The sequence below is a fragment of the Scyliorhinus torazame genome, chromosome 11 (assembly GCF_047496885.1).
Source record: "Scyliorhinus torazame isolate Kashiwa2021f chromosome 11, sScyTor2.1, whole genome shotgun sequence".
NCBI classification, from domain to species: Eukaryota; Metazoa; Chordata; class Chondrichthyes; order Carcharhiniformes; family Scyliorhinidae; genus Scyliorhinus; species Scyliorhinus torazame.
In genome coordinates this window covers 181,026,814-181,035,560 of record NC_092717.1, presented here as the reverse complement: position 1 = coordinate 181,035,560, position 8,747 = coordinate 181,026,814, and the positions used below count along the sequence as shown (strand labels likewise).

The following is an 8,747-nucleotide window of genomic DNA, read 5'->3' as shown; positions in this document are numbered from 1 at the left end:
GAACTGTGGTTTGAATGAAACAACTGATGGTCGTGACGTTTTGTCTCTTGTGTAAAATCTAGTGGAAAATGTGGGCATTGATCCCACTACCTCTCACATGCAAAGCTAACGCTCTGCCACTTGAGCTAATTCCCCCTGGTCGGCACCCAATGTGTGCCAATTGTCCTCACTTTCTGCAAAATGATGTTGTAACAGCAGTAGAATTGTGTGTAGGCGCTCCCTGATGCCTCAACAAAGTATATGTTATAACAAACACCAACAAACGAAAGCCTTCTTAGCGCAGAAGGCAGCGTGTCAGTCTCATAATCTGAAGGTCCTGAGTTCAATCCTCAGAGAGGGCAGATTTTTATTAAAAAATCCTTCGCCTTTTCCACTTATTTCATATTCCCATCTCCGCCGCTGATAGAAATGCAGACAACCTGCTTGCAGCAGCTCTGCAAATCATTCGGCATCACTGTGTTGTGGCAGATGAAAAACATCTGAAAGTGCCTCACCACTACTTGCAATGAAACGACCGGGGAGCCTGATGCTTTGCCCAAAGGGAAAATCAATGTGAAGAATGTGGCCATCTATCTGGCTCCACCATGCTAATCCAGCTCTCTAACATTTGCAACAATTCCCCCAACTTGGCTGTGTTTTCATGTTTCTGGCTGCCCAGGATCACTTCAGTCTCTGTCTCCAAGATACTCGAAAAACGGCAGAGCAATTCTGCTTTGGCTATGCCTGCTACCTCAACACAGCGATTTTTCAAATCGACTCAACGTGACCAAGCAACTGCAGCTTGTACCACCAGCGGAATGGAAAACCACAGTGGCCGGGTAATGATCAGTGAGGGGCCTGAAGATTCGTATTAGAAAAACTGGGAGGGAAATTTGCAGTCAGCACAAGTGGAAGGGAGCAGTCGACACCCCTGCCTCAGTGATAGAAATCTTCCTTTGCTTGCAGGTGAGTGCCTACTTTTTGGATGCGTTGCTGCTCAAAGGAACTCCTGCTGGCACGCAGATGGAATTGCAGCAGCATCACCACCGTGTTGTCGACTGCCTTCCTCCAGGAAAAGATGTTTCCTCTGCCTTGACAACAACATGTTAAGCTATAATTCAGCTATTCATTTGGCAATACAGTTTCTACCAAAGCATTGTTTATCACACACTTACTTCTAAAAGTGCACCCATAAATTGTATTCGCCATTCAAGAAGCGACCTAGCGTTGACTTTGGCGTATTAACGCCTCAGGTCTTCTGCTGTACCAACTGAGCCATTGAGGCAAAGCCTCAAAATCCACAGTGTTTGTTCAATGTTGACCGTTCAACTTTTAGCCATTGAGGCCATTATCTGCATTTTAAAGCCAAAGATGTGGGTACACTTTGAGCAGCCAGTAGGTTGTGCCTCCTTTTAAATGCACAATGTTTCTGACACTATCTCAATTAATGTCTTCCTCCCTCTCTCCCTCAATTGTTTCAGCATGCATTGCTTTGTGACGGGGATTGTTTAGCGTATCCCTTTTAGCCCTTGTGGGCTTCACCTTCATCTTAATGACAAAGGTGTGGGCACACTGTGAATCGCCAGCTTCTCCTTGCAGGTTGCGCCTGTGTTCTAAAGGATAACGTGTCTGAGTCTGCATCGCAAGCTGATGTATTTTTCTCTAAGCTGCCTCAATGTTTTCTGAAGATTTTTCACTTTGGCAGGATGCAGACTGTAAGGATGGCAAAACTGGTCATGCTGTCTGCAGAGCAATTCAGTGCATGCCTCCTTATCGCAGTAGGCAGCACATCAATCCCATCATTTGAAGTTCCTGAGGATAATCTTCAGGGAGGGCAGCATTGTGTTCAAACGATTTCCAACTTCTGATGTCACGTTGCCATCTCTGCTGTTGGCAGAAAGGAAGGCAACTTGCTTGCAGCAGCCCTCCAAATGATTGGTCTTCTCTGTGCAGCAGCATGAGGAAAATGCATTGAAATGTGTGAACTGTGGTTTGAATGAAACAACTGAGGTCGTGACGTTTTGTCTCTTGTGTAAAATCTAGTGGAGAATGTGGGCATCGATCCCACTACCTCTCACATGCGAAGCGAGCGCTCTGCCACTTGAGCTAATTCCCCCTGGTCGGCACCAAATGTGTGCCAATTGTCCTCACTTTCTGCAAAATGATGTTGTAACAGCAGTAGAATTGTGCATGGGGGCTCCCTGATGCCTCAACAAAGTATATGTTATAACAAACACCAACAAGCAGAAGCCTACTTAGCGCAGTAGGCAGCGCATCAGCCTTATAATCTGAAGGTCCTGAGTTCAATCCTCAGAGAGGGCAGATTTTTATTTAAAAATCCTTCGCCTTTTCCACTTATTTCATATTCCCATCTCCGCCGCTGATAGAAATGCAGACAACCTGCTTGCAGCAGCTCTGCAAATCATTCGGCATCACTGTGTTGTGGCAGATGAAAAACATCTGAAAGTGCCTCACCACTGCTTGGAATGAAACGACCGGTGAGCCTGATGCTTTGCCCAAAGGGAAAATCAATGTGAAGAATGTGGCCATCTATCTGACTCCACCATGCTAATCCAGCTCTCTAACATTTGCAACAATTCCCCCAACTTGGCTGTGTTTTCATGTTTCTGGCTGCCCAGGATCACTTCAGTCTCTGTCTCCAAGATACTCGAAAAACGGCAGAGCAATTCTGCTTTGGCTATGCCTGCTACCTCAACACAGCGATTTTTCAAATCGACTCAACGTGACCAAGCAACTGCAGCTTGTACCACCAGCAGAATGGAAAACCACAGTGGCCGGGTAATGATCAGTGAGGGGCCTGAAGATTCGTATTAGAAAAACTGGGAGGGAAATTTGCAGTCAGCACAAGTGGAAGGGAGCAGTCGACACCCCTGCCTCAGTGATAGAAATCTTCCTTTGCTTGCAGGTGAGTGCCTACTTTTTGGATGCGTTGCTGCTCAAAGGAACTCATGCTGGCACGCAGATGGAATTGCAGCAGCATCACCACCGTGTTGTCGACTGCCTTCCTCCAGGAAAAGATGTTTCCCCTGCCTTGACAACAACATGTTAAGCTATAATTCAGCTATTCATTTGGCAATACAGTTTCTACCAAAGCATTGTTTATCACACACTTACTTCTCAAAGTGCACCCATAAATTGTATTTGCCATTCAAGAAGCGACCTAGCGTTGACTTTGGTGTATTAACGCCTCGGGTCTTCTGCTGTACCAACTGAGCCATTGAGGCAAAGCCTCAAAATCCACAGTGTTTGTTCAATGTTGACCGTTTACCTTTTAGCCCTTGAGGCCATTATCTGCATTTTAAAGCCAAAGCTGTGGGTACACTTTGAGCAGCCAGTAGGTTGGGCCTCCTTTTAAATGCACAATGTTTCTGACACTATCTCAATTAATGTCTTCCTCCCTCTCTCCCTCAATTGTTTCAGCATGCATTGCTTTGTGACGGGGATTGTTTAGCGTATCCCTTTTAGCCCTTGTGGGCTTCACCTTCATCTTAATGACAAAGGTGTGGGCACACTGTGAATCGCCAGCTTCTCCTTGCAGGTTGCGCCTGTGTTATAAAGGATAACGTGTCTGAGTCTGCATCGCAAGCTGATGTATTTTTCTCTAAGCTGCCTCAATGTTTTCTGAAGATTTTTCACTTTGGCAGGATGCAGACTGTAAGGATGGCAAAACTGGTCATGCTGTCTGCAGAGCAATTCAGTGCATGCCTCCTTATCGCAGTAGGCAGCACATCAATCCCATCATTTGAAGTTCCTGAGGATAATCTTCAGGCAGGGCAGCATTGTGTTCAAACGATTTCCAACCTCTGATGTCACGTTGCCATCTCTGCTGTTGGCAGAAAGGAAGGCAACTTGCTTGCAGCAGCCCTCCAAATGATTGGTCTTCTCTGTGCAGCAGCATGAGGAAAATGCATTGAAATGTGTGAACTGTGGTTTGAATGAAACAACTGATGGTCGTGACGTTTTGTCTCTTGTGTAAAATCTAGTGGAGAATGTGGGCATTGATCCCACTACCTCTCACCTGCAAAGCTAACGCTCTGCCACTTGAGCTAATTCCCCCTGGTCGGCACCAAATGTGTGCCAATTGTCCTCACTTTCTGCAAAATGATGTTGTAACAGCAGTAGAATTGTGCATGGGGGCTCCCTGATGCCTCAACAAAGTATATGTTATAACAAACACCAACAAACAGAAGCCTACTTAGCGCAGTAGGCAGCGCGTCAGTCTTATAATCTGAAGGTCCTGAGTTCAATCCTCAGAGAGGGCAGATTTTTATTTAGAAATCCTTCGCCTTTTCCACTTATTTCATATTCCCATCTCCGCCGCTGATAGAAATGCAGACAACCTGCTTGCAGCAGCTCTGCAAATCATTCGGCATCACTGTGTTGTGGCAGATGAAAAACATCTGAAAGTGCCTCACCACTGCTTGCAATGAAACGACCGGTGAGCCTAATGCTTTGCCCAAAGGGAAAATCAATGTGAAGAATGTGGCCATCTATCTGACTCCACCATGCTAATCCAGCTCTCTAACATTTGCAACAATTCCCCCAACTTGGCTGTGTTTTCATGTTTCTGGCTGCCCAGGATCACTTCAGTCTCTGTCTCCAAGATACTCGAAAAACGGCAGAGCAATTCTGCTTTGGCTATGCCTGCTACCTCAACACAGCGATTTTTCAAATCGACTCAACGTGACCAAGCAACTGCAGCTTGTACCACCAGCAGAATGGAAAACCACAGTGGCCGGGTAATGATCAGTGAGGGGCCGGAAGGTGCGTATTAGAAAAACTGGGAGGGAAATTTGCAGTCAGCACAAGTGGAAGGGAGCAGTCGACACCCCTGCCTCAGTGATCGAAATCTTCCTTTGCTTGCAGGTGAGTGCCTACTTTTTGGATGCACTGCTGCTCAAAGGAACTCCTGCTGGCACGCAGATGGAATTGCAGCAGCATCACCACCGTGTTGTCGACTGCCTTCCTCCAGGAAAAGATGTTTCCTCTGCCTTGACAACAACATGTTAAGCTATAATTCAGCTATTCATTTGGCAATACAGTTTCTACCAAAGCATAGTTTATCACACACTTACTTCTCAAAGTGCACCCATAAATTGTATTCGCTATTCAAGCAGCAAGCTAGCGTTGACTTTGGTGTATTAACGCCTCGGGTCTTCTGCTGTACCAACTGAGCCATTGAGGCAAAGCCTCAAAATCCACAGTGTTTGTTCAATGTTGACCGTTCACCTTTTAGCCCTTGAGGCCATTATCTGCATTTTAAAGCCAAAGCTGTGGGTACACTTTGAGCAGCCAGTAGGTTGTGCCTCCTTTTAAATGCACAATGTTTCTGACACTATCTCAATTAATGTCTTCCTCCCTCTCTCCCTCAATTGTTTCAGCATGCATTGCTTTGTGACGGGGATTGTTTAGCGTATCCCTTTTAGCCCTTGTGGGCTTCACCTTCATCTTAATGACAAAGGTGTGGGCACACTGTGAATCGCCAGCTTCTCCTTGCAGGTTGCGCCTATGTTCTAAGGGATAACGTGTCTGAGTCTGCATCGCAAGCTGATGTATTTTTCTCTAAGCTGCCTCAATGTTTTCTGAAGATTTTTCACTTTGGCAGGATGCAGACTGTAAGGATGGCAAAACTGGTCATGCTGTCTGCAGAGCAATTCAGTGCATGCCTCCTTATCGCAGTAGGCAGCACATCAACCCCATCATTTGAAGTTCCTGAGGATAATCTTCAGGGAGGGCAGCATTGTGTTCAAACGATTTCCAACCTCTGATGTCACGTTGCCATCTCTGCTGTTGGCAGAAAGGAAGGCAACTTGCTTGCAGCAGCCCTCCAAATGATTGGTCTTCTCTGTGCAGCAGCATGAGGAAAATGCATTGAAATGTGTGAACTGTGGTTTGAATGAAACAACTGGTGGTCGTGACGTTTTGTCTCTTGAGTAAAATCTCGCGGAGAATGTGGGCATTGATCCCACTACCTCTCACATGCAAAGAGAGCGCTCTGCCACTTGAGCTAATTCCCCCTGGTGGGCACCAAACGTGTGCCAATTGTCCTAACTTTCTGGAAAATGATGTTGTAACAACAGTAGAATTGTGCATAGGGGCTCCCTGATGCCTCAACAAAGTATATATTATAACAAACACCAACAAATGGAAGCCTTCGTGGCGCAGAAGGCGGTGTGTCAGTTTCATAAACTGGAGGTCCTGAGTTCAATCCTCAGAGAGGGCAGATTTTTATTAAAAAATCCTTCGCATTTTCCACTTATTTCATATTCCCATCTCCGCCGCTGATAGAAATGCAGACAACCTGCTTGCAGCAGCTCTGCAAATCATTCGGCATCACTGTGTTGTGGCAGATGAAAAACATCTGAAAGTGCCTCACCACTGCTTGCAATGACACGACCGGTGAGCCTGATGCTTTGCCCAAAGGGAAAATCAATGTGAAGAATGTGGCCATCGATCTGACTCCACCATGCTAATCCAGCTCTCTAACATTTGCAACAATTCCCCCAACTTGGCTGTGTTTTCATGTTTCTGGCTGCCCAGGATCACTTCAGTCTCTGTCTCCAAGATACTCGAAAAACGGCAGAGCAATTCTGCTTTGGCTATGCCTGCTTCCTCAACACAGCGATTTTTCGAATCGACTCAACGTGACCAAGCAACTGCAGCTTGTACCACCAGCAGAATGGAAAACCACAGTGGCCGGGTAATGATCAGTGAGGGGCCTTAAGGTGCGTATTAGAAAAACTGGGAGGGAAATTTGCAGTCAGCACAAGTGGAAGGGAGCAGTCGACACCCCTGCCTCAGTGATAGAAATCTTCCTTTGCTTGCAGGTGAGTGCCTACTTTTTGGATGCATTGCTGCTCAAAGGAACTCCTGCTGGCACGCAGATGGAATTGCAGCAGCATCACCACCGTGTTGTCGACTGCCTTGCTCCAGGAAAAGATGTTTCCTCTGCCTTGACAACAACATGTTAAGCTATAATTCAGCTATTCATTTGGCAATACAGTTTCTACCAAAGCATTGTTTATCACACACTTACTTCTAAAAGTGCACCCATAAATTGTATTCGCCATTCAAGAAGCGACCTAGCGTTGACTTTGGTGTATTAACGCCTCGGATCTTCTGCTGTACCAACTGAGCCATTGAGGCAAAGCCTCAAAATCCACAGTGTTTGTTCAATGTTGACCGTTCACCTTTTAGCCATTGAGGCCATTATCTGCATTTTAAAGCCAAAGATGTGGGTACACTTTGAGCAGCCAGTAGGTTGTGCCTCCTTTTAAATGCACAATGTTCCTGACACTATCTCAATTAATGTCTTCCTCCCTCTCTCCCTCAATTGTTTCAGCATGCATTGCTTTGTGACGGGGATTGTTTAGCGTATCCCTTTTAGCCCTTGTGGGCTTCACCTTCATCTTAATGACAAAGGTGTGGGCACACTGTGAATCGCCAGCTTCTCCTTGCAGGTTGCGCCTGTGTTCTAAAGGATAACGTGTCTGAGTCTGCATCGCAAGCTGATGTTTTTTTCTCTAAGCTGCCTCAATGTTTTCTGAAGATTTTTCACTTTGGCAGGATGCGGACTGTAAGGATGTCAAAACTGGCCATGCTGTCTGCAGAGCAATTCAGTGCATGCCTCCTTATCGCAGTAGGCAGCACATCAATCCCATCATTTGAAGTTCCTGTGGATAATCTTCAGGGAGGGCAGCATTGTGTTCAAACGATTTCCAACCTCTGATGTCACGTTGCCATCTCTGCTGTTGGCAGAAAGGAAGGCAACTTGCTTGCAGCAGCCCTCCAAATGATTGGTCTTCTCTGTGCAGCAGCATGAGGAAAATGCATTGAAATGTGTGAACTGTGGTTTGAATGAAACAACTGATGGTCGTGACGTTTTGTCTCTTGTGTAAAATCTAGTGGAGAATGTGGGCATCGATCCCACTACCTCTCACATGCGAAGCAAGCGCTCCGCCACTTGAGCTAATTCCCCCTGGTCGGCACCAAATGTGTGCCAATTGTCCTCACTTTCTGCAAAATGATGTTGTAACAGCAGTAGAATTGTGCATGGGGGCTCCCTGATGCCTCAACAAAGTATATGTTATAACAAACACCAACAAACAGAAGCCTACTTAGCGCAGTAGGCAGCGCGTCAGTCTTATAATCTGAAGGTCCTGAGTTCAATCCTCAGAGAAGGCAGATTTCTGTTTAGAAATCCTTTGCCTTTTCCACTTATTTCATATTCCCATCTCCGCCGCTGATAGAAATGCAGACAACCTGCTTGCAGCAGCTCTGCAAATCATTCGGCATCACTGTGTTGTGGCAGATGAAAAACATCTGAAAGTGCCTCACCACTGCTTGCAATGAAACGACCGGTGAGCCTGATGCTTTGCCCAAAGGGAAAATCAATGTGAAGAATGTGGCCATCTATCTGACTCCACCATGCTAATCCAGCTCTCTAACATTTGCAACAATTCCCCCAACTTGGCTGTGTTTTCATGTTTCTGGCTGCCCAGGATCACTTCAGTCTCTGTCTCCAAGATACTCGAAAAACGGCAGAGCAATTCTGCTTTGGCTATTCCTGCTACCTCAACACAGCGATTTTTCAAATCGACTCAACGTGACCAAGCAACTGCAGCTTGTACCACCAGCAGAATGGAAAACCACAGTGGCCGGGTAATGATCAGTGAGGGGCCTGAAGGTGCGTATTAGAAAAACTGGGAGGGAAATTTGCAGTCAGCACAAGTGGAAGGGAGCAGTCG

At 46.2% G+C, this 8,747-nt stretch overlaps 4 non-coding genes across 4 annotated transcripts; all 4 read left to right on the top strand.

Moving 5' to 3' along the window:
• The first annotated feature begins 268 nt into the window (after window positions 1–268).
• trnam-cau (transfer RNA methionine (anticodon CAU)) lies at window positions 269–341 on the top strand. The gene has a single exon. It is a non-coding gene; the product is annotated as a tRNA-Met (tRNA).
• Window positions 342–2,228: 1,887 nt separating this feature from the next.
• trnai-uau (transfer RNA isoleucine (anticodon UAU)) lies at window positions 2,229–2,301 on the top strand. The gene has a single exon. It is a non-coding gene; the product is annotated as a tRNA-Ile (tRNA).
• A 1,888-nt stretch (window positions 2,302–4,189) lies between these two features.
• Window positions 4,190–4,262, top strand: trnai-uau (transfer RNA isoleucine (anticodon UAU)). Its single transcript has one exon. It is a non-coding gene; the product is annotated as a tRNA-Ile (tRNA).
• Window positions 4,263–8,111: 3,849 nt separating this feature from the next.
• Window positions 8,112–8,184, top strand: trnai-uau (transfer RNA isoleucine (anticodon UAU)). The gene has a single exon. It is a non-coding gene; the product is annotated as a tRNA-Ile (tRNA).
• Window positions 8,185–8,747: the final 563 nt, after the last annotated feature.